The sequence below is a fragment of the Crinia signifera genome, chromosome 8, assembly GCF_055691185.1.
Source record: "Crinia signifera chromosome 8, ASM5569118v1, whole genome shotgun sequence".
In the NCBI taxonomy this organism is placed as follows: Eukaryota; Metazoa; Chordata; class Amphibia; order Anura; family Myobatrachidae; genus Crinia; species Crinia signifera.
In genome coordinates, this window is record NC_139224.1 from 145,775,348 (window position 1) to 145,802,479 (window position 27,132).

Here is a 27,132-nt window from a genome sequence, read left to right on the forward strand (position 1 = left end):
TTTTCCTTCTACCTCTAAAAAAAATTAAGACGTATAATAGTTTAAATTCAGCAGAACAGTCTGTGTGGATGAATCCTAACAGAATATATATGGGAATACTTTAAATGCAGATCGAAATATTTAAGGGTGGTCACCAGGGGGCAGTGGTGTGCTTCTTTTACGGCAATAACTTTAGAGTCCCTGAATGGTAGTCTATGAGGCAGATGTGTTATCAGAGAGTCCCAGAGATATCCTGATGTTCTAGCAATGTCTGATTTGGCTTAACAATAGCCGAGGCAAAGTGGTGTGACTTGGTTAAATAAGTAGGAGGGGGATGCAGTAGGTAAAGCAGCGTGGGTAGGGAGGTATGGAGAGAAAGAAGGGGGGGAGGGCAACACAGTAGGGAGGTGGGGAAGGAGTAAGGGGAGAAAAGAGTGTGGAGAGCGAGAAGGTGTTAGTAAGGGGGGACAGTTTTTTACAAACAAAGTTAGTACCGGGTGTTGATGCTGGGAGCAGTAGTGCCAGGTTGTCTTGATCTCTCAGCTTTCTCCAGTCGTCGGGTCACAGGGTAAAGGGGTTCGATCTGGCTTGGCTCTGTGTGTCCTCAGGTGCAGGGGCGCCTCGTTGCTCTGTCTCCTCACTTCAGGCTGGTTCCCCTCTTCCACCCCGCGTCAGGGTACCTTTTCCCTCGCCACTCGTCCAGCCCCCCCCCCCCTCCGCCACCGGCGCTCCGTGCAGGGGGACCGCGCCGGGAGCCAGTCAGTGTCCGGTGCCTCACAGAAGCCGCAGGGACGCTATATACCACCGCAGACACGCTGCGGAGGCGTCCGTGCGGTAGCAGGTCTCTAGGTGTTCCAGCGGGCAGGCAGGTCAGTCCGCGATGTCTCCGATGCCCCCGCAGCAGCCCCCAGGCGCGTGGACTCTAGCGGGCGGGTTCCGACACCCGCCGTCTGGGTGAGCTGCGCCGCTGGCTCCTCCGTCCGGATCGGCAGCTCAATCACCGCCGCCCCACAGTCAGAGGAGGAGATGGTGCCGGAGGTCAGACGGGCGTCCCGTTGTCCCTGATAAGCAGGTGAGAAGGAGAGCGGGCGGGCAGCGAGGCAGACCAGTCCACTCCAATCGCGGCTCCCGCTTTGTTCAATTTGCGGGTGTTAGCGCCCAGTGGGGAGACAACCCCGGCAGATATGCAAGTCCCCAAGGTTTCTGCGGGGTTAAAGGTTTGATGTCCCTAGTAGCGGTCAGTTGTTGGGACGCTGCTCTAGGTTTCGCGCCTACAGTGTGGCGTGCAGGCCAGGTTCCACTCGTTGTGGATTAACTCCGGTGAAAATCTGTTCCCAAGTCCGAGAGAGGTATCTACAGATTCCTTATTGTTTTAGCTGTCAGATGAATCTGTCAGTGTTTTCAGAAACTTGGTAGATACTGTAGATGTATATAGATTAGGTATTTCTCGGTCAGGAGAGCTGGTAAAAAGCGGCCATTCCAGATGCTCCGCCCACCGGAAGTCGCTTAAAAATGTTTCAAATGTAAATAAAAAAAAAAATCTGCCCCCGCCTGCTTCATCTCTTCCGTCATCTCCTCTCCTCACTACTGCCACCGCCTGCATTTTTCATCCCATTCTGTCACCTCCTCTCCTCTATTTACTGCCACCGCCTATATTCTGCATCTCATTCCCCGTCGCCTTCTCTCTTTTGCAGCAACGTCCTGCTTTCTTCATCCCATTCCTCTCCTTTCTTTGCCACCACCACCTGCTTTCTGCATCCTATTCCCAAATTGCTCTTACCAGCGTCACCATCAAATACTTGTAGTCTTATACTACTTGACCTGTGTGTAGCCTTTGCCAGAGTAGATTACACTCATTCAAATGCTGCCACTGCCTGTAGTCTGCGTACCATTCCCCTTCACCTAGTGTCTCTGCTGCCACCGGCTGCTTTCTTCATTCCATTCCATCACCTCCTCTCCTCTCTCTGCTGTCACTGCCTGCTTCCTGTGTCCCATTCCCTGTCACCTACTGTCTCTGCTACCACCACCTGCTTTCTGCATCCTATTCCCTATGTCTTCCTCTATGCTTTCTGCTGCTGCCCCCTACTTTCTGCATCCAGTTTCCCATCACCTTCTCTCTCTGCCACCACTGCCCCTTTCTAGGCATGTTTTGTGTTGTTTTTTCTTTCTAAATACAACATCACAAAAATATTGAAATTAAGAAAAAAAACCTGGCCTCCATCCATTCCCCCTCTAGCCAGACCATCACACGCCTTTATTGTGTTGTTGTATCATGAAAAAATAAACTGACACAAAAATATTAAACCTGCTGCCACCGCCTTCTTCATCCCTGTCCCCATCACCTCCTCTCTTCTCTCTGCAGCTACGGCCTGCTCTCTACATCCCATTTAGTCACCTACTCTCCTCTTTACTGCCACTGCCTGCTTCCTGCATCCCACTCCCCTTCACCTACTGTCTGTTGCCACCGCCTGCTTTCTTTATCCCATTCAGTCAGCTCCTCTCTCTACTGCCACCACCTGTTTCCTACATCCTATTCCCCTTCACCTACTGTCTCTGCTGCCACCGTTTGTTTTCTGTGTCCCATTCACCGTCACCTCCACTCTTTGCTGCCACCATCTGCTTCCTGTGTCCCATCCCCTGCCACCTACTGTCTGCTGCCACCGCCTGCTTTCTTTGTCCCATTCATTCACCTCCTCTCCTCTCTCTACTGCTGTCATCTGCTTCCTGCATCCCATTTCCCGTAACCTACTGTCTCTGCTACCACCGCCTGCTTTCTTCATCCCTTTCCACATCACGTCCTCTCTTCTCTCAACCTCTACCGCCTGCTTTCTTTATTGCATTTCCCTATCTATCTAACTACCCACTGTCTATCTATCATCTACCTGTCTATGTATGTACTCACTATCTGTCTATCTATCTATCTATCTATCTATCTATCTATCTATCTATCTATCTACCCACTATCTATCTATTCATCCACTATCTATCTATTTACCCACTAGATATATATCTATTTATTTATCTATTAATCCACTATCTATTTATCCACTCTCTATCTCACTATATATCTCACTCTAATATATATATATGTCTTCACTATAATTTCTTATAACTTTTTTGCTTAAATTTTCTTTTGCTGCCACCGCCTGCTTCATCTCTTCAGTCACCTCCTCTCTTCTCTCAACCTCCACCGACTGCTTTCTTTATCACATTCCCCTATCTATCTATCTATCTATCTATCTATCTATCTATCTATCTATTCATCCATCCATCCACTATCTATTTATCCACTCTCTATCTCACTATATATCTCACTCTACTATATCTTTTCACTATAATTTCTCATAACTTATATGCTTAAAAAAATGTCATATAAATTTACATTTTTTCCTGACAACGTCTGCTTCATCTCTTCCATCACCTCCTCATCTCTCTACTGCCACGCCTGCATTTTTCATCCCATTCTGTCACCTCCTCTATGTACTGCCACCGCCTGCTTCCTGCATCTAATTCCACATCCTCGCCTCTCCTTTCTATGCTGCCACCGCCTATATTCTGCGTCTCATTCCGTCGCCTCCTCTTTTGCTGTAACGTCCTGCTTTCTTCATCCCATTCCTCTCCTTTCTTTGCCACCACCACCTGCTTTCTGCCTCCTTCTGCATCCTATTCCCAAACTGCTCTAACCAGCGTCACCATCAAATACAAAGGTCTTATACTACTTGAACTGTGTGTAGCCTTTGCCACTGTAGATGACACTCATTCAAATGCTGCCACTGCCTGTTTTCTGCATACCATTCCCCGTCACCTAGTGTCTCTGCTGCCACCGCCTGCTTTCTTCATTCCATTCCATCACCTCCTCTCCTCTGTCTACTGTCACTGCCTGCTTCCTGTGTCCCATTCCCTGTCACCTACTGTCTCTGCTGCCACCACCTGCTTTCTGCATCCTATTCCCTATGTCTTCCTCTATGCATTCTGTTGCTGCCCCCTACTTTCTGCATCCAGTTTCCCATCACCTTCTCTCTCTGCCACTTCTGCCTCTTTCTAGCCATGTTTTGTGTTGTTGGTTTTTTTTTCATAATACAACATCACAAAAATATTGAAATTAAGAAAAAAATTAAAAAAAAAAAATCTGGCATCCATCCGTTCCCCCTCTAGCCAGACCATCACACGCCTTTATTGTGTTGTTTTATCATGAAAAAATAAACTGACACAAAAATGTGAAACCTGCTGCCACCGCCTGCTTCATCCCTGTCCCCATCACCTCCTCTCTTCTCTCTGCTGCTACGGCCTGCTCTCTACATCCCATTTAGTCACCAAATCTCCTCTTTACTGCCAATGCCTGCTTCCTGTGTCCCACTCCCCTTCACCTACTGTCTGTTGCCACCGCCTGTTTTCTTCATCCCATTCTGTCAGCTCCTCTCTCTACTGCCACCACCTGTTTCTTACATCCTATTCCCCTTCACCTACTGTCTCTGCCGACACCGTTTGTTTTCTGTGTCCCATTCACCGTCACCTTCACTCTTTGCTGCCACCATCTGCTTCCTGTGTCCCATCCCCTGCCACCTACTGTCCCTGCTGCCACCGCCTGCTTTCTTTGTCCCATTCAGTCACCTCCTCTCCTCTCTCTACTTATGTCACCTGCTTCCTGCATCCCATTTCCCGTAACCTACTGTCTCTGCTGCCACCCCGTGCTTTCTTCATCCCTTTCCACATCACGTCCTCTCTTCTGCCACCGCCTACTTTCTGCATCCAGTTTCCCATCACTTTTCTCTGCACCAATGCCAATTTCTAGCCATGTTTTGGGTTACTTTATTTTTTCATAATACAACATCATAAAAATATTAAAATGTAAAGGAAAAAAAAAAACCTGTCCTCCATCTGTCCTCACTAGCCAGACCATCACTCGCCTTTATTGTGTTGTTGTATCATGAAAAAATAAACTGACACAAAAATATTAGACCTCTTGTCTTTGCTGCCACAGCCTGCTTCATCCCTTTACCCATCACTTCCTCTCTTCTCTCTGCTGCCACTTCCTGCTCTCTACATCCCAGTCAGTCACCTACTCTGCTCTCTCTGCCTGCTTTCTTCATCCCGTTGCTTGTCACATCCACTCCACTCTTTACTTCAAACCACATGCTTCCTACTTCCTATTCCCCTTCACCTACTGTCTCTGCTGCCACTGCCTGTATTCTGTGTCTCATTCATGTCACCTCCTCTCCTCTCTCTATTGCCACCGCCTGCTTCATACATCCTATTCCACTTCACCTACTGTCTCTGCTGCCATTGCCTGTATTCTGTGTCCCATTCACTGTTGCCTCCTCTTTGCTGCCTCCACCTGGTTCCTGTATCCCATTCACAGTCACATACTGTCTTTGCTGCCACCGCCTGCGTTCTTCATCCCATTCCATCACCTCCTCTTCCCTCTCTGCTGCCACTGCCTGCATCCTGCATTCCATTCCCCAGCACCTACTGTCTCTGCTGCCACCACCTGCTTTCTTCCTCCCTTTCCCCTCACATCTTCTCCTCTCTCTACTGCCACTGCCTGCTTCCTGCATCTAATTCCCCAGCACCTACTGTCTCTGCTGCCACTGCCTGCTTTCTTCATCCCTTTCCCCTCACCTCCTCTATCCTCTCACCCTCCACCGCCTGCTTTCTTTATGCCTTTCCACATCACCTATCCTATAAAAAAGTATACTAAAATAAAAGTAGTAAAATGTATGTTGATTTCTAGACTTGTATATTTAATTTTGTATATATTTACTATAATTTCAATAAACCTTTTATGATTAAAACAAATATTACATTGTAAATTCTCCATCACCTCCTGTCTCTGCTGCCACCTTTCTTCATTCCATTCCTATCCTCTTCTTTCTATTCTGCCACCGCCTGTAATTCTGCATCCCATTCCTCACCAACTTTGCTGCCACCGCCTGCTTCATCTCTTTCCCCATCACCACCTCTCTTCACTCTACTGCCACCGCCTGCATTTTTCATCCCATTCTGTCACCTCCTCTCCTCTATTTACTGCCACCGCCTGCTTCCTGCATCCCATTCCCCATCACCTCATGTCTCTGATGCCACCTCCTGCTTTCTTCATCCCTTTCCTCTTCTTTCCTTTCTAGCCTGCCACCGCCTATATTCTGCATCTTATTCCCCATCTCTTTTGCTGCCACCTCCTGCTTTTTTCATCCCTTTCCATCACCTCCTCTACTTTATTTTCCGCCACTGCCTGCATTCTGCCTCCTTCTGCATCCTTTTCCAATAATGCTCCTACCAGCGTCACCATCAAATACAAAGGTCCTTTACTACTTGACCCGTGTGTAGCCTTTGCCACTGTAGATGACACTCATTCAAATGCTGCCACTGCCTGTACTCTGCGTGCCATTCCCTGTCACCTAGTGTCTCTGCTGCCACCGCCTGCTTTCTTCATTCCATTCCATTCCATCACCTCCTCTCCTCTCTCTGCTCTCACTGCCTGCTTCCTGTGTCCCATTCCCTGTCACCTACTGTCTCTGCTGCCACCACCTGCTTTCTGCATCCTATTCCCTATGTCTTCCTCTATGCTTTCTGCTGCTGCCCCCTACTTTCTGCATCCAGTTTCCCATCACCTTCTCTCTCTGCCACCACTGCCCCTTTCTAGCCATGTTTTGTGTTTTTTTTTTTCATAATACAACATCACAAAAATATTGAAATTAATAAAAAAAAAAACCTTACCTCCATCCGTTCCCCCTCTAGCCAGACCATCACACGCCTTTATTGTGTTGTTGTATCATGAAAAAATAAACTGACATAAAAATATTAAACCTGCTGCCACCGCCTGCTTCATCCATGTCCCCATCACCTCCTCTCTTCTCTCTGCTGCCACGGCCTGTTCTCTATCTATCATCTACCTGTCTATCTATCTACTTACTATCTGTCTATCTATCTACCCACTATCTATCTATCTATCTATCTATCTAGTTATCTATTCATCCACTATCTATCTATCTATCTATCTATCTATCTATCTAATCATCCACTATCTATTTATTTATCCGCTATCTATTTATTTATTTATTCATTCATTCATCATCTATCTTACTATCTATCTATTCATCCACTATCTATTTCTCCACTTTCTATCTCACTATATATCTCACTCTAATATATATATATGTCTTCACTATAATTTCTTAGGTACTTGTTTCCTAGAACGGCCACAATCGTGAGTGATCGTGGCTCTTAATTAAGGGACACGATCCTCACGATGTGGCCGATTTTTTACAATTTTTTCCCTTTGAATGACAGAAATCGGGTCAATCGGTCGGTCGCGACCAATTAAAATCGGCCGCGATGCGACCGACCGATTCACCCGATTTTTCCATAGACTTCAATGTTAAAAAATCTTTTAACATTGAAATCGGGAGGATCGCGTCGGTCTTGTGCCATTATAATGGCACAAGATTAGATGGACTTGATTAAGTCCATCTCAGATAGGGAAAAATGATAAAAAAGGTGAAATGGGCCAATATGACCCATTTCACATTTTTTATGTGCCCGCCATGACCCCACGATAGACGTCAACCCGAAGCGTGGCGAGCGCAGCGAGCCCGCGAGGGGCGGCGGTACGCGTCCTCCGACCTTTTCATTCCCCTACTATCCACGTCGGCGTGGAGTTGAGAATATATAGTGTGGCGAGCGTAGCGAGCCACCGAGCCCGAAGCGTGGCGAGCGCAGCGAGCCCCGCGAGGGGACGCGTATACCTGTGAAGTTATACGCGTCCCCTCGCGGGGCTCGCTGCGCTCGCCACGCTTCGGGCTCGGTGGCTCGCTGCGCTCGCCACACTATATATTCTCAACTCCACGCCGACGTGGATAGTAGGGGAATGAAAAGGTCGGAGGACGCGCACCGCCGCCCCTCGCGGGCTCGCTGCGCTCGCCACGCTTCGGGTTGACGTCTATCGTGGGGTCTAGCCCACTTAGTAACATTTGGGGGGGCAATTGAAAAAAATCGGGTGAAAAAAAAAAAAAATCGGGTGAAAAATCGGTCGGTCGGATCGGTCGCATCGCATGCGACCAAATCGCATGCGATGCGATCGATCCGATTTTTTATCTTCCGACCACAACGATCTAAATCGTTGTGGCCGTGCTAGGAAACAAGTACCATTTCTTATAACTTTTTTGCTTACATTTTATTTTGCTGCCACCGCCTGCTTCATCTCTTCCGTCACCTCCGTTCTTCTCTCAACCTCCACTGACTGCTTTCTTTATCACATCTATCTATCTATCTATCTATTCATCCACTATCTATTTATTTATCCACTCTCTATCTCACTATATATCTCACTCTACTATATCTTTTCCAGTGGTGTAGCTGGGTCCACGGCGCCCGGAGCAAGGGCATGTTTTGCGCCCCCCCCCCCGAACACACACAATCCCCCCCCCCCATTTGTAGTAGGTGGGACTCTTGCGCTGCGAAAAGGGGGCGCGGACTAACATTATACCACACACCGTAATGCCCACTACACATTAAGCCACACACCGTAATTCCCACTACACATTAAGCAACACACATTAATGACCACTACACACTATGCCACAAACTGTACTGCCCATTACACAATATGCCACACATTGTTGAATGTAATGTCCCCAGTACTCCTGCTTATAAATGTAATGCCAACAATAGTGCACCTTTCACAATGCCCCTCAAAAGTGCCACTTACATTTTGTTCCCAGTCCAGCCAGGCCACCCAACATTCGCTGCCTTCAATGCTGCTGTGGTGATGGGAGGAGAGCAGAGCAGCTACACAGAGTAGAGATGTGTTGCAGCTGTCTCTTTTGCTCTGTGTGGGGGGGGGGGGAGTGGGGGAGAAAAGAGGCAGCTTCCCTGCTCCGTGCTGCTGCCAGCGGGGGGTCCGTCGCCAGGTGGACAGTGTTGGGGGAGAAAGGAGGGAAGAAGCCGCTTCTGCTCCCTGGTGGGAGGCAGCTTCCGTCTTTTTGGCAGCAGCGGGGGCACAGTGCGGTAACAGTGCGGGACACATTACTCCAACCTACATGGGAGTTGAAGCTCCGGAGGTGGACTCCCGGCCGACACATGTCTGTGTACCGGGGGAGCTGGGGCAGCGCACGCAATTTGTGTACATCAAGTGTGCGGCCCGCCTATGTCAGTGTCAGGGGCGGACCCATCCGCCGCTGTCACTGTTTTGGGCGTGCCCCAACTGCGGAGATCCTGGGCTTCCTTCCGTCCCCTGAAGTCTCCCTTGCTTGCATTCATGCACACTGGGCTGACTGGCTGTTTTAGCAGGGCGGGGGAGCCGGCGGCAGAGCTCCGGCGCCAGGAGACATGTCTGCGCCCGGAGCTGGTGCGCCGCCGGCTCCACCCTAGCTATGTTTCTGATCTTTTCACTATAATTTCTTATAACTTATATGCTTAAAAAAAATTCAAATAAATTTACATTTTTTTCTGCCACCGCCTGCTTCATCTCTTCCATCTCCTCCTCTTCTCTCTACTGCCACGCCTGCATTTTGCATCCAATTCTGTCACCTCATCTATTTACTGCCACCGCCTGCTTCCTGCGTCTAATTCCCCCTCCTCGCCTCTCCTTTCAATGCTGCCACCGCCTATATTCTGCGCATCATTCTGTCGCCTCCTCTCTTTTGCTGTAACGTCCTGCTTTCTTCATCACATTCCTCTCCTTTCTTTGCCACCACCACCTGCTTTCTGCCTCCTTCTGCATCCTATTCCCAAACTGCTCTTACCAGCGTCACCATCAAATGCAAAGGTCTTATACTACTTGACCTGTGTGTAGCCTTTGCCACTATAGATGACACTCATTCAAATGCTGCCACTGCCTGTTGTCTACGTACCAGTCTCCGTCACCTAGTGTCTCTGCTGCCACCGGCTGCTTTCTTCATTCCATTCCATCACCTCCTCTCCTCTGTCTACTGTCACTGCCTGCTTCCTGTGTCCCATTCCCTGTCACCTGCTGTCTCTGCTGCCACCACCTGCTTTCTGCATCCTATTCCCTATGTCTTTCTCTATGCATTCTGTTGCTGCCCCCAATTTTCTGCATCCAGTTTCCCATGACCTTCTCTCTCTGCCACTTCTGCCTCTTTCTAGCCATGTTTTGTGTTGTTGTTTTTTTTCATAATACAACATCACAAAAATATTGAAATGAAGAAAAAAAAAACCCTGGCCTCCATCCGTTTCCCCCTCTAGCCAGACCATCACACGCCTTTATTGTGTTGTTGTATCATGAAAAAATAAACTGACACAAAAATATGAAACCTGCTGCCACCGCCTGCTTCATCCCTGTCCCCATCACCTCCTCTCTTCTCTCTGCTGCTACAGCCTGCTCTCTACATCCCATTTAGTCACTAACTCTACTCTTTACTGCCACTGCCTGCTTCCTGCATCCCACTCCCCTTCGCCTACTGTCTATTGCCACCGCTTCTTTCTTCATCCCATTTTGTCAGCTCCTCTCTCTACTGCCACCACCTGTTTCCTACATCCTATTCCCCTTCACCTACTGTCTCTGCTGCCACCGTTTGTTTTCTGTGTCCCATTCCCCGTCACCTCCACTCTTTGCTGCCACCATCTGCTTCCTGTGTCCCATCCCCTGCCACCTACTGTCCCTGCTGCCACCGCCTGCTTTCTTTGTCCCATTCAGTCACCTCCTCTCTCTACTTCCGTCACCTGCTTCCTGCATCCCATTTCCCGTAACCTACTGTCTCTGCTGCCACCGCGTGCTTTCTTCATCCCTTTCCACATCACGTCCTCTCTTCTGTCAACCTCCACCTCCTGCTTTCTTTATCGCATTCCCCTATCTATTCATCCACTATCTATTTATTTATTCACTCTATATCTCACTATACATTCTATACATTTCTACTATATCTTTTCACTATAATTTCTTATAATTTATAAGCTCAAATTTTATTGCTGCCACCGCCTGCTTCATATTTTTCGTCACCTCTCTTCTCTCAACCTCCACCGCCTGCTTTCTTTATTGCATTCCCCTATCAATCTATTTATCCACTGTATATTTATTTTTTCACTTTATATCTCACTATATATTTTCACTATAATTTCTTATAATTTATATGCTTAAAAATCTTTTGCTGCCACCGCCTGCTTCAACTCTTCCGTCACCTCCTCTCTTTCAACCTCCACCGCCTGTTTTCTTTATTGCATTCCCCTATCTATCTATTCATTCACTATATATATATTTATTGACTCTATATCTCACTCTACTATATCTTTTTACTATAATTTCTTATAACTTATATGCTTAAATTTTTTTTTTTGCTGCCACCGCCTGCTTCATCTCTTCCGTCACCTCCTCTGTTCTCTCAACCTCCACCGCCTGCTTTCTTTATCGCATTCCCCTATCTATCTATTCATCCACTATCTATTTATTTATTCACTCTATATCTCACACTACTATATCTTTTCACTGTAATTTCTTATAATTTATATGCTTAAAAATATTTTTTTGGTGCCACCGCCTGCTTCATCTCTTCCGTCATCTCCTCTCTTCTCTCAACCTCCACCGCCTGCTTTCTTTATCGCATTGCCCTATCGATCTATTCATCTACTATATATTTATTTATTCACTCTATATCTCACTATATATCTCACTCTACTTTATCTTTTCACTATAATTTCTTATAATTTATATGCTTAAAAATGTTTTGCTGCCACCGCCTGCTTCATCTCTTCCATCACCTCCTCTCTTTTAACCTCCACCGCCTGTTTTCTTTATTGCATTCCCCTATCTATCTATTCATTCACTATATATTTATTTATTGACTCTATATCTCACTCTACTATATCTTTTCACTATAATTTCTTATAACTTATATGCTTAAAATGTTTTTTTTTTTGCTGCCACCGCCTGCTTCATCTCTTCCGTCACCTCCTCTCTTCTCTCAACCTCCACCGCCTGCTTTCTTTATCGCATTCCCCTATCTATCTATTCATCCACTATCTATTTATTTATTCACTCTATATCTCACTATATATCTCACTCTACTATATCTTTTCACTATAATTTCTTATAACTTATATGCATAAAATTTTTTTTTGCTGCCAGCGCCTGCTTCATCTCTTCCGTCACCTCCTCTCTTCTCTCAACCTCCACCGCCTGCTTTCTTTATTGCATTCCCGTATCAATCTATTTATCCACTGTATATTTATTTATTCACTCTATATCTCACTCTACTATATATTTTCACTATAATTTCTTATAATTTATATGCTTAAAATGTTTTTTTTTCTGCCACCGCCTGCTTCATCTCTTCCGTCACCTCCTCTCTTCTCTCAACCTCCACCGCCTGCTTTCTTTGTCGCATTCCCCTATCTATCTATTCATCCACTATCTATTTATTTATTCACTCTATATCTCACTATATATCTCACACTACTATATCTTTTCACTATAATTTCTTATAACTTATATACTTTAAAAAAAATTTTGCTGCCACCGCCTGCTTTATCTTTTCCGTCACCTCCTCTCTTCTCTCAACCTCCACCGCCTGCTTTCTTTATTGCATTCCCCTATCTATCTATTCATCTACTATATACTTATTTATTCACTCTATATCTCACTCTAATATATATTTTCACTATAATTTCTTATAACTTATATGCTTAAAATGTTATTTGCTGCCACCGCCTGCTTCATCTCTTCCGTCACCTCCTCTCTTCTCTCAACCTCCACCGCCTGCTTTCTTTATCGCATTCCCCTATCTATCTGTTCATCCACTATCTATTTATTCATTCTATACTGTATCTCACTATATATCTCACTCTACTATATCTTTTCACTATAATTTCTTATAATTTATATGCTTAAAATTTTTTTTCTGCCACCGCCTGCATCATCTCTTCAGTCACCTCCTCTCTTCTCTCAACCTCCACCGCCTGCTTTCTTTATTGCATTCCCCTATCAATCTATTTATCCACTGTATATTTATTTATTCACTCTATATCTTACTCTACTATATCTTTTCACTATAATTTCTTATAACTTATATACTTAAAAAAAAAATTTGCTGCCACCGCCTGCTTCATCTTTTCCGTCACCTCCTCTCTTCTCTCAACCTCCACCGCCTGCTTTCTTTATCGCATTGCCCTATCTATCTATTTATCCACTGTATATTTATTTATTTATTCACTCTATATCTCACTCTACTATATATTTTCACTATAATTTCTTATAACTTATATGCTTAAAATGTTTTTTGCTGCCACCGCCTGCTTCATCTCTTCCGTCACCTCCTCTCTTCTCTCAACCTCCACCACCTGCTTTCTTTATCGCATTGCCCTATCTATCTATTCATCCACTATATATTTATTTATTCACTCTATATCTCACTATATATCTCACTCTACTATATCTTTTCACTATAATTTCTTATAATTTATATGCTTAAAATTTTTTTCAAATGTAAATTTCAACTTTTTTCTGCCACCGCCTGGTTCATCTCTTCCGTCACCTCCTCTCTTCTCTCTACTGCCACTGCCTGCTTCATCTCTTCCGACACCTTCTCTCTACTGCCACGCCTGCATTTTTCATCCCATTCTGTTACCTCTTCTCCTCTATTTACTGCCACCGCCTGCTTAATGCGTCTCATTCCACATACTCTCCTCTCCTTTCTATGCTGCCACCGCCTATATTCTGCATCTCATTCCCTGTCACCTCCTCTCTTTGCTGCCACCGCCTGCTTTCTTCATCCCATTCCTCTCCTTTCTTTGCCACCACCACCACCTTTCTGCCTCCTTCGGCATTCTATTCCCAAACTGCTCTTACCAGCGTCACCACCAAATACAAAGGTCTCATACTACCTGACCGGTGTGTAGCCTTTGCCACTGTAGATCACACGCCTTCATATCTTACCTGTTGACATCCATCCTCTTACCTTCTGTATTTCAGCTGATGTTCTATATGATAACAAAAGTACATTGTACCTATTACACCATGTGCAATCTGGTCACATTTCTAACAAGATACAATGTAGCATAATATATATCTTTTGTTTCCATGATGAAATCTATAGACACTTGGATAATTTACTAGAATGTAACATTACGGGACTGCAGAGCATAAGCTGCTTTGTGACGCTTCTGTTTGCACTAATGCGCTCATCTGTAGAGTAAGCACCTGGACCTGCACATCAGTGGGTTCTATGGGGAGGGGCCACATCTTATGGGAAATGGAGGATGGGACACAGTGTTTGTAAGTAATTGTTGGCTGGCCGCATTTACAGGATATAATATGTAAATGAGACTGAAGGGGAACAGACTGAGTATCTTTAGTTACAGAGAGGTCGCAAAATCTCTTCCCTGCTTACGGATCTTTCTTTTACAGGTTCTCAGTAAAGACCTTATTCTGGTCCCCATGAAATTAATTTCACAGCGTTGCGTGTGGACCAAACTTCATCCGCAGTGCCTGCCGTGCTCCCCCCCACACACACACTGCACGCCGCGATCCCCGGTACGACTGCGAATGGATGATATGCATAATAATTTGTTCACACCCGGGGAGAAATCACTCGATGGTCGGCAACCATCGAATGATTTCTCCAGCGCTCGTAGATCAGACACACCTGTATGGAGGTAACATTGGAATGCCCAGCGTGTTAGTTGGGGTGGTGCTTACCCTTTCACTAGGCAGCGAGTGTACACTGCCTAGAGATCAGGTCTGAATCAGGCCCCGGGTGATCATAATGAATAGCAGGTAGGAAATAAATATGTGGTACACAAAAGTGGCAAGTTGCTCAAATGATTGGTCCATTGCAAGTGCTTGCAAGGGTGGGGCTAGTTCAGGCAACGGAGGGGCTAGTTCAGGCAAGGGAGGGGCTAGTTCAGGCAACGGAGGGGCTAAACAAGAGAATCACAGAATTCCCCCACCCTACAGGATAGTAGTAATGCAGAGAACTCAGTTTATTTCTCCTTCGCTCCATAGGGATAAATGTACACTGAGTACTCTGCATTACTACTATCATACATGTATTCCAATACACTGATTAATCCTTTTGCTGTACGTACCATCTATGTATTACATGCTGCATAGATAATATAGTGCTGGAATAAATTCACCAGCAAATGTAGGGGCATTTTCTAGTGAGATCACTTAGAGAATTACCTGAAATCTCCCTGGGTGTACGCCCCTTTAGTGTAAAACTTTCAATTATGAACATGTATTATTGGTTATTATAATACTGCTATACCCAGATCTAGCTCCCTTTTTCTTTCTTTATCATGCCCCCATTTAAAGTTGAAGTCTTCAATCAAACATGGTTAAAAATAATAAGAAAAATGAAGATATAATGTACTTACATGCAGAACCTGGCATGGTGGCATCCAGCAGTGCCTCTGCCTCACTAGATGAACTTAGACCAGGTGGATTTGGGAAGGTTCTCCAGCTGGAGGTAATTGACGAGAAACCTGTAAAATTTGCCTGCTCCGCCGCTGTAATTGGTGGGTAATTGGCCTCTTCTGCCTCCATTAGTTCTAGATGGTTAATACTGGAGGCAGAGGGAGGAAAGAATGCCTACAGAAATAAGAAGTAAAAGTGTATATCAGTAATTATTACATCTACCATAGGACTGATAGAGGACATAAGACAGACAGAGGCATTTAGCAAACTTCTTGTTTGTGCCATTCAACCATGTGATATTCAACATTCTTGGGGGTGATAGAGCCAAGGCACTTCTTCAAAAGGAGGCCCGATGGACATACATGTTGAACACTATCAGCCCGTTTGGGCTGAATGAGCAATTGAATTTGAATTGTTTTCTCTAACTCCACCTTGCCTTTATAAACTTTTCTCTTTGCTGACAGTGCCTATTTGCTTAACATGTCTTATTCATTTTTGCCGTTTTTTCACTTCTCATGTTTAGATTATTCAATCTTTGCCTAAAACATGTAATTATAAGGTTTTTTTGTCTCTCACAGTGCTGCGGCCTCTAGGCAACTGCGGGAAGCTAACGCCATCACTATGGCTACACCGCGCCTCCGATTGGATAGTGCGGGATGCCGGAAGCAGGAAGTGGCTGCGACTTGTGGTACGCAAGCAGCCAGCTGTTCCTTAGCAACCGGATACCCGTGACGTCATCCGACGTGCTACGAGTCAGCGTGCAGGTGAGCGGAAACGCGGGCTGTAGGCGGGGACTGTGCTGAATACGGGGCTGGTGAATGCATTTATTCTTGTTTATTGCATGTTTGTATCGCTTCTGATGAATATCTGTAAACGTTAAGCGCACCTTGCGTGTCCTTCTCATTATTTCCGTGAGTGCCGCCCGATTCTGTGGATATCTATATATATATATATATATATATATATATATATATATATATATATATATAACCACAGCATTGCAGTAGATGTGAGGTCGCTATGGTGCAATTACAGGTGTTCATCTACTCTGTGCTATCAAGAGACATCTATATACTCTAGAAGTGCAGAGAGGAAAATGACATTCCAGAAGCTCACTATGGAAAGTGTAACCTGTGCTCTATAGTTCACTTTGTCTCCTTGTCAGCTTATTATGAGGCACAGGATTATCAATTATATTAGAAAAATGTCAGAAGATGTAACGGAGCTCACATCTGGGACAATAAGAAAGTATTGGTAACAAAGTAATTATGTCCTTTCTACTTGTGTGTCCCCTGCTAGAAAGAAAACTAAAAATGTGTCTTTGTCAGTGATTTTTATGTAACCCTGAGCACAAGAATAACTGTGTTAGGGAACTTTACACTGTTAAGGCCCCCGTATGCTACGCGATTTGGGCTAGAGGATCCAGCAGATTGTCTGTGACATTCGATCAGATCCGATGTGCAGTCCCGTGCGCATCGGATCAGAGCTCGGACGGGCTGCGAATAAAATACATCTTATGTGCAGCAGTCAGCAGGACATCCTGGGTGCGGTGAGCAGGGTCCAGCAGGTGGCAAGGAGAATTGAAAAATCCTATTCAAAAGACTGGGTGGCCACTGTTTGGCTGAGAGATCTCTTTCAGCCAATCAGCAGCCACCTGATCTTTTGAATAGGATTTTTCAATTCATACACCCCCTACCTGCAGCTCTCCGAGATTATCTGTGATAAATCACATGTAATTCATGTGTAAGAAAAGGCACATCATGTGCCAAATCTTATTGAGCTCTCTCAGGTAGGGGTAGGGTTAAGGTCAGGGTTAGTCTGCAGAAGAGGACAGTTAGGGTTAGGCACTAGGGGGCAGTTAGGATTAAGGTCAGGGTCAGGCTGCAGAAGGGGAGAGTTAGGCTTAGGCACTGGGGTGGATAGTTAGGGTTAGGCATTAGGGGTGGAGTAGGGCTAAAATGACTAAAACTTGACAATTTGTCAGTTAAACGTTTCACCCTGTCTATCCTAGACACTGTCTAATTAGTGACCCTGTCAGCCTATTGCATGCTGACATAATGGCTGTCTATATAGACAGAGCCGATCCCTTAATCCACACCCCATGTATGTGTTTGGCACTTATACATTATCTGCTGACCAGCAATGAGTAGCTCATGGAAGTTCTGTTTTATACTTACAGGGAAGTATGGGGGCTCCATCCCAAGGGATTCCATGGCGACCCAATCAATGTGCTGGAAGAAGGGGTGGTGGCGGATGCTGTCATTAACTCCTGGTTCTTGGCCCAGATGGTTATTGACAAGCTGAAAAAGGTATTTGGATGTAATTATACAGCACAGTTGCTCAATACAATCATTGTACAAACATTTCTGCTGCCGGCACAGAAGAATATAAAGGGATTTCTCCATGGCCACAGTATGTTACTACTGACATTCTATCTGGGATCTATTGTGTGTCTCACATTACATTCCCCATTCCAAGAACATGTAACCATTCTGCCATTTCCTGTCATATGTGTCCTAAAGGTCCATACACACTGGGCTATTATGCCCAGTGTGTGTGCACAGCGATGATCGCTATCATCGCTGAGGGGGAAAGCCGCTCAGTGCATACACACTGGGCGGCTTTCCCCCTGCCCGGCGGGGGAGGACGGCTTTGCATAGTGCAGAGCTATGCAAAGCCGTCCTCAAAGCCGCTCATCTGCTTGTAATAGCAGCAGATGAAGGGCTTTCCTGGCGATGATGCGGGAGCGTGCAGCAGCGCTCACCGCTCATCGCCGGGGCACACACATTAGGCGGCTGTTTTGAGCGACTTTCAGCTTAAAGTCTCCCAGTGTCTATGGGCCTTAATGCTGGTGTGTCTGTGTAACAATGGCTGCTCAGGTCTTGCTTGGTAGTCAACAGGAATGACTGCAGAGAAACCAGTGGGATGATGCAGGTGAGGGGCAAACACACGGGCGATTTATGCCCTATTTCTAAGCGATCTGTCTAGAACACTTAGAAATGAAGCTCGGATCGCTCCCTTTGTACACCCTATAGCTATGGCGGTTCGCAGCCCTGCACGTCACTATCGCCCACAGATATAGACAGTGCATGCACGTTCTATCCTGCTTACATCACCAATCCGCATAGGCAAACACTGCTCAGCACAGATTGCTCAGCGCATATAGCAGGTGATTCCCATGTGTGCAGCGATGTGTGCTGAGCCATCTGTGCTTAAGCAGCACAAGACTCAAGTCTCCCCGTGTGTACAGGGCTTTAGTTGAGTATGTACTCCATTGTGATGCTCTTTATATTTATTATTCCTATTTATAAAATGCAGAAATGTCACCTCTCAATAAAAACACCCATGTAGATCTTTTACTTATCTGCCAATAGTTATAGCATAGCTAACAGCTGCGTCAGCCGTCGCCAGAGGAAAGATTCAGCTATTTTCCATAAAGCCACAATCTTTATTCACTGCTGTACAATGCGCGGCATAGCGGGGCATATGGTATGCGTACACTCCCGCTATGCATTCACTTATATTGGAGCTGGCTGGTGCGGGCGCATGCACCCTGCTGCTTTATGGGAGCCTGCTGCGATGCGCTCACACTGCAATCCCACTACAGCAAGCTGCTATACGCAGCAAAGCTGTAGCAGGACACATCTGTAGTCAGTAATAGTGGCCCGCTGTCAGAGTGCAGAGTTTACTTGTAGCAGTAATTGGACAGTACAGTAGATCAGATACTCTGGTTTTCAATAGAGATCAGAGGACTGAACAGGTTGATCCTATAACACAGTGACTAATGGTTACTTACATCCAACATCTTATAAAGTTATATACAACCAATGACATCATTTATATTAATAATGTATAAATGTAATATCATATTTACCATGTTAATGAGGTCCATGGCGGCAGATTCTGTTGCGCAGAATCTTGAGTGAGCAGCATGACCTCCGGTTATCATTTCGTTCAGGATGACTCCAAATGAGAACCAGTCTTCGCCAATCATGTACTCCTTGCCGAAATACAGCTACCAGAAGAGAGCGATTGGTTACCAACATTTTAGCAATCACTTTATTTATTTATTTTTAATTAACAAAATAGCGGTAAAGATAACCCCTACATGTTATAGTAACAGCAGCAATATTTGATATTGTTTATAAATAATAAGTACTTCGCTGTTTTTAGGTATATTTTGTCCCCAGTTATTGCTCTGTCACTTGTATATGCTAGTTCACGTACTATATATTGTTTACAGCAGCTGTCCTGCCAACACACGGCAGCAGTCTCACGTCATCTTCCCCTGGTAAGAGCCGGACCGGAAGTCGCATGTACCCGTTCCCATGGAGGACGCTATGGTGGAGGGTAGTCACTTAAGGTAATGCTGGTTACACACCAGAACAATTTTGCTCAGTCCCATCAATGTCGATGTAATTTAGTCCGATTTTATGTAAATTGGGCACGTTTTGGCATGTTTTAGATCCGATTCCGATCTGATGGTTACCCTTTGAGCGCTTATTGTATGTATGCACTATTTCCATCTTTATCACTCTTGGGATTATTACTTTGTGCATGATATGTTTGCAGCACTTTGGGTTCAGCTGCGCACTTTGGTCTGATTTGTATTTTTCAATCATGATAATTCTGGTGTGTACCCAACATAAGAGTCGTATTGTTTACTGTTAATTCTGCACCAGACCCAGAAGTCCAATACCAGAGCTGCATCGCAATTGACAGCTCTTATGGAAAGAGCTGTCCTCTGCATTAATAATCGCATATGTTAGTGCATGTGGGATTATTAATAATGCGGTACCCGGGGAATGCTGGTGATGTGGTGGGGGGGGAGGGGGGGGGAGGGATGTAAGTGCATCTTCCACATGGAGAGAAATTGCCAACACTTGGCAGAATCAGAATTACCCAGAAATGTGCAACGATGCATGTGCGTGCTACAGGGAATGCCCTTTTTACCCAACTTGGCTATATGCCGTCACATACGGGGTTGGAATCAGGCCCCATGTACATAGTTACATGAGGAAACAGTAGGAAACCCTTTGCATTTACCTCAGGAATAATGACTCCACACCTTCTAGCACAGCCAGTAACACCCTCGTCTCTAGGCGTGATCTCAAGGGCCAGACCGAAGTCGGCGATCTTGAGATGTCCTGTTGGAGTCACCAAGATGTTCTCTGGTTTTAGGTCGCTGTGAAGAAAATAAAATCGTTGTTTTCATACAAACAGGAATTATTTGGTACATAGATTATATTGCACGTTACATGTGTGCATTCTAACTAATAGTAGTTTCATATGTTTGGGAGCAAGGACTAATGTAATCATATTTAGGTTAGTGTCCATGTGATTCCACCATGTCATGTACATCTGTTTGTGTTCTGCAGACATCTAGGTTATGTAATAGTGGAACCTTCCTCAGCCCAATAACCCCTGTGATACTAATATGTGTGGTTACAGCGTACTGTAAATAACTAGTGATATTGATGTCATAGGAAGCGGCAAATGGAGGCTGATGCTGGTCGTTCCCAGTTGGGGAAGGGGAGCAGCTTATAAATGGGGTCAGTTTATTCTTATTTGTAACCAGAAAATAAATAATAACAATACACTGACACGTGGGCCAGGCAGCACATTGTGCTTATTGTGCTGTTATTCCCTGAGTGCAGCCGCTGCAATTTATCATTGGGGATTGTAAGCTTTTAGGGGTAATGGGCCTTATTCAGATCTGAGCTCAGTACTAATTTGTTTGGAAAATGGGCAAAACCATGTGCACTGCAGGTGGAGCAGATGATACCTGTGCAGAGAGAGTTAAATTTGGGTGGGGTGTGCTGAAACTGAAATCTAAATTGCAGTGTAAAAATAATGCAGCCAGTATTTACCCTGCACAGAAACAAAATAACTGACACAAATCTAACTCTCGATACATGTTACATTTGCCCCACCTGCAGTGCACATGGTTTTGCCCATTTTCCAAACAAATTTGTACTGAGCTCAGATCTGAATAAGGCCCAATGGGTGAGTTATTTACCTGTGTAGTGAGTGCCAGACACCTTTAGATTCATATAAATAGCAATTGGAGATGGAATTAAAGGAACCATATTAGGTGAAGTTATCCAACCTGTGTCCATCCACCTCTTCCGCATATTATTTATTTTAGCTTTCCTTAATTTGTCACCTGTCACTCCTGCTCCTCTTACTTCCCTTACTACACCTCTCATAACCTCTTTTTATGTACCTCCCACTCCTTCCAACTCATTACCCTGCACCTCCCACACTCTCCCTCCACCTCCTTCCCCTCCACCTTCCACTTCTTTCTCCTCTGCACCTCCCACTCCATCCCTCCACCTCCTTCCCCTGCACGTCTACTCCCTCCTTGCTCCTCTGCGCCTCCCACTCCCTCCCTCCACATGCTTCTCCTGCACCTCTCACTACCTACTTTCTCCTCCTTCCTCTGCACCTCCCCCTCCACTTCCTTCCCCTGCACTTCTTACTCCATTCTTCCACCTCCTTCCCCTGCATCTCTCACTCCCTCTTTCCTCCTCTACACCTCCCACTCCCTTCATCTACCTCCTTCCCCTGCACTTCTTACTCCATCCTTCCACCTCCTTCCTCTGCACCTCTCACTCCCTCTTTCCTCCTCTACACCTCCGACTCCCTTCCTCCACCTCCCTCCTCTGCACCTCTCACTCCCTCCCACCTCCTTCCCCTGCACTTCTCAGCACCTCCTTCCCCTGCACTTCTCACTCCCTACTCAATACTCTGCTCAGCCATAATTGACAATAAAAGCATAAAACAATTGTGCAGAGACAGCATCTGTGGCTACTGAGAGCTGTAGATAACGATTGTACATTACTATGTAAAGGAGGCCATGTAACATGCAAGTGGGAAATATGTGCTAATTGGTAACATGTATAGCGTGTAGGGAGCAGACATGATCAGTATATTACATTCTGCATTATACACTCCATAGTAATATTGCTTTATTATACTATTATCATACTGTAACTATATAATTACCCATGGACTATTCCCTTGGAATGGAGGTATTGAATCCCGCATACTATCTCTGCTGCATAGAATCTGTTGGATAGAAAACAGGTTAATGTTATATTGTAGGATGTATAAATAATGGGTGTGGTATAGGGGTCCGACAGTCGGGATCCCGACAGTCATTAGCCCGACATCGAAATCCCGTCTGGCCGGACTCAGATAGCATGGTGAGCGCAACAGAGCCCCTTGCGGGCTCGCTGCGCTCCCCATACTGGGGGCACGGAGGCTCGCTACGCTTGCCACCTATTGTATTCTTCCTCTATGGGGGTTGTGGACCCCCACGAGGGAGAATAGCCGGTGGCCGTCGGGCATATGAGGTTAATATGAGGTTTCTGTTTTTGTGCATTGGTGCAATTCACTTCATATTGGGGGTTATTCTGGTTGATTCCCAAGGCTATGAATTCGCAGCCTTGCGAATCCATGTAACCCCGCAGTTCGAATGGTGGTACGTCATCCCACCATTCGCAAGGGCGATTCGCTGGCAGGGACTGCGAATGGATGTTACACAGTAACATCCATTCGCTGCCTTGTGCGATCAGCCCATATAATTCCATGGTCAACGACAGCAGCTGTATAATCCTGTCACAGCTGACGTGTGTCATTTCCCAAACCACATCTCGCACCTCACACTAGCCCACCCACACCACCCATAAGCACCCCCACTTGCATACCTCTGCCACACACCATACTACAACACACACAACATCACCGCACCCGCTCCTCCACCACCACCCACAGCACCTCGCCATCCACTTGCGCAAACAGGACAACCGCCCATCATACACCGCCACTACACCCACACACCCCCCTCCCCCATCAACGCTACACCGGCCTTTCACACATCCACAACATGCCCAAACCCCTTCCCTAACCCACCCCAAAACCCCACAACCGCCCCTCCAACACTGGCGTCAGCCACCCCCCACCCTACTACAACACTCTCACCCCCGCACCTCACACAACCACACCACCCACATGCACCTCCAACTCCACCACTCTCAAAAAAAAATACCCCTCCAACGACACCAAGCCCCCCCTTTCACCACAAGCAGCACCCTTACATCCACCTGCCAAAACACTGCACCTGCCCCTCTCCATTTCGCATTACCCCTGCAACCAGCCACACCAACACCACAGACGCCCATCGTCTGTAAGCCCTGTTCATACCAACAAAATAACATACTCCCTCTTCACAATCAAACGTCCTTTTCATCTTAAAAATGAAACCTCTAACTATAGTACCAATACAGGTCATCCTCTATATAATACAATGCAGATTTCACACACTAAAGGCATTCACATGTTAAGTGGGCGGAGCCCCTTACAACAGTGTGAAGAGTGCCCGTAGGGCGAGATGAATCACCTAGTGCTTTTATATACTGTATTATATATTGATACATCAGAACCCTTCTGACTGAATACAAAATGTATATGTATAATATATAATCTATCAGTAAGTCCTCCCTCTATCAGCGGCTGTAACAACACATTACTCTATATCCTCACCTTGCACTGGAGATGTCCATGGGCCCATTCCTCATCAGGAGACTACGGAAGTCTCCGCCACTGGCATACTCCATCCCAAAGAACACGTGATCCTGTGTATGGTAGAGGCAATAGTGTTATTATATACATGGCAGGACAGGCAGGAGGGACAGAGCTAGGGCGAGGGGAATGTCACCTTTGTCCGAAATAACTAGTAAGGGGAAATTCTATACATTATTCATTCACTTCTCATCCTCTCATGGGAATATAATGGACAGTCATGGGGAGGGGACGGGACCAGGGGGGCGGTGCCTAGGCCAACAGTACATAAGTGGACAGTCATTAGGCTGACCACTATAGTCAATAGTCAATAGGTCAACACATGAAATATGTCGACCTACATTAGGTGGACATGATGAAAAGGTTGACACAAGCATTAGGTCGACATGTAAAAGGTTAGAGGCAGTCACAGCCTTACCGTGCTCTGATGGGAGAAGTAGCCATGGATGAGGAATGGGCACCCAGATGCAAGGTCTAGCACTTTTCTTTCCATGAATGCATGTTCTACGCCGATCTCTAGGAGCCATCTCTTGCTCATGACCTTCACAGCCAACAACTGGCTGTGAGCTGAGTGTGAGGCCAGGAGAACCTAGAGGAAATATTACAGTGTTAACCTCATAACCACAGTGTCCTGGTGACGTCATCCCTTGTGGGTCCCTAACACTAAGCTGAAAGGCCCCCATACACCAGTCCAATTTGGGCCAATTTCATCCAAATCTGATGGACATTTGCCTAAATTGGATGTGTATGACTATCCCCTATCATAATGGAGGCCAGACCTGCAGGTCTGACTCTGACCCCCTCACGGGGGAGGGGGGGGGGGTGTTGTTGCTTGCGATATATCACATGTGAAAGGACCATATGCAATGTATTGCTTGTGATGTTGCCGTCTAGGAAGATCCGGGGCAGCTCCAGGGGGGGGGGGGGGGGGGGGGGGATGGCCATACAGTTCTGCGATACATCACAATAGGGTATGGCCAGCTTTACATCTGGGGCGTGGAATCCCTCCCATGCCGGTAAAGCCCAGTCACCACCGGGCACCACCCTAGAAATATGCTTTTGTGTTACTGTTAATAAGAAAAACATGAGCTATGTGCTAAGGAATGATACATAAGTGATGGACATAAATTAGACAGTGTTACACTGGTAAACAATAATAAAGTGCTACATTGAATGCTACCATGTGATGCCCCAAGCAGCCAGGCCGTACCCACTCTGGAGTATTATATAATACTTTTACTGCCAGAGATTTTGCACCTTGCAGGTTGCGTTTCAGTGAAGCAGCATCTTCTACACAATGTAAAGACGTTTCACACGTATATAAGTGCCACATGTAATACAGGCAACATTCCCTGATGTTCTAGCTGATGCTGCACTGATAATGTAAGAAAAGGGGCCACTCTATAGCGGTAGGAGGTCACACATTACACAGTGCGTCTATCCTTCCATGCTTCTATCACCCCACATACTGTAACCTTATTACAGTGACTACTAGAAGAGGTCGCCCTACCAGAACCATCGGACACTGTAGTGTTATATTATAGCGGGGGAATGTTACACATTATGCAGTTATACTGTGTGCAATATCATTACATGGAATGGTGAATCACAACTGACATTGAATGATATTGCACTGCAGCCTTGTTCACCTCTAATAATATGGAGACATATAGTAATTCCCCTGTGACAAGTGAAACCTCATTGCTTACCTTCCCAAAACCACCTTGGCCTAACTGATGGGATAACGTCAGTCCCTGGATGGTACGAGAGACTGCATCTCTGAGGCAGGATGATGGAGCACTGCTGGTTTCTAATGGAGAGAGAAGCCAGAGGAGAACATTTCAACAGTGCCCATATATGATAGAACATGAATTAAGGTGACATTTATATTACCATGCCCCCCAACTTTGGCAGAGAAGGAAGAGGGATGCTTGTGTGTGCCCAAATTTCTGTGGGCGTGGCCTCATGCTCCATGGGTGGGACCTATGCTCATGGAACGGCTGCGAGGCACGCCCCATCTATGCAGCTCTGGGGGCATGTCCAGCACTTTGTGAGCTGCTGGCCATGCTCCCAGCCCCTCTGCCTTCCTGAATAGATGCTGTGCACAGGCACACAGCATTTATTCCCCGCTGAGCAGCGGCAGGCAGGGGGGATTCCCTGTTGCCGCACCATCACCACTGCGGAACGCTGCCGGCCCCGGGTGGGATGGCAGACTATCACAAAAACTGGATGGTTCAGCGAAAAAGACAGTTTGGAAGAATGTATTACAGCAGAAAAACAGGGTAAAGTGACCAGAAAATCAGCCAAGTGACATGAAGATTTCCATTCAGTTATCCTACTGGGGAAAATGTTAGTCCAGTAGCATCAGGAAGCTAATAAGCTATTTTGCTTAGAGATTTTCTTTTATGAAAACAGGACAGAGCGATGCACATTGTCATATGCACACGTGTGCAGCTCTGACGGGAGAAGTACATATCCAACTCCACCAACTGTATCTTGTCCCCATTGGGTAATGCTATCTTCAGATAGGGGGGAGTGTGCAACAAATAATTACTGGCTGAGTAAGTTACATGGTCAGAGGAATTATTGTATGGTTGGATGGAGACCACATCTGGTGGACACTTCGTCCCTCCCTTATTGGTTGGGTATAGGAGACGGATGCCAGCAGCTGTTTATGCAATTGACCCATCACAATTTTTATGTTTAATCTGAGGAAGGGACTGGAGGGGAGGAGCTTATGTACCGCTCTCAATAAGTGCTTACTACCTTTATCTACACCTCTATCTGCTTCTCTCACAGACACAGTGATCAGCACTGGATCTTATACACTGACACTACCTATAATCAGGGCCAGAGCGCCCCAGGGGGGGGGGGGGGGGGGCGTGCGCCGTGCTGCTCCAGGGTAGGGGTATGGGGAATGCGATGATGCCGCGTTGTGCCCGCCGTGCTGCCTGGGTGGGTTTGCCGTGCTGCACACTCACCGAGAAGCATCTTCCTTCCGCCGGGGGGCTCTCCTCTGCTTCTGCTGCAGGTCACTACCGCCCTCCAGTGGCCGGCACCCTAGGCAAATGCCTAAACCTGCCTAGTGGTGGCGCCGGCCCTGCCTATAATGACTATTATACAACTGGCTCTAAAGTTAATATTAAGGGCGAGATGTACTAAAGGGAAAATGCGGTAAAACCCTTTCGCAGCGATATCGCAGG

The 27,132-nt window shown here is 46.0% G+C and overlaps 1 long non-coding RNA gene across 2 annotated transcripts in view; it reads left to right on the forward strand.

The window, feature by feature from the left end:
* The window catches only part of LOC146027129 (uncharacterized), a 47,322-nt gene extending 27,648 nt beyond the window's left edge, over positions 1-19,674 (forward strand). Inside the window, exons 2-5 of one of the 2 annotated variants that reach the window (XR_014454691.1) lie at positions 15,922-16,107; positions 17,523-17,652; positions 18,244-18,277; positions 19,587-19,674. This is a non-coding gene — a long non-coding RNA (uncharacterized LOC146027129). The remainder of the gene's footprint in view (positions 1-15,921; positions 16,108-17,522; positions 17,653-18,243; positions 18,278-19,586) is intronic. The other variant, XR_014454692.1, reaches the window with a different exon arrangement.
* Positions 19,675-27,132: the final 7,458 nt, after the last annotated feature.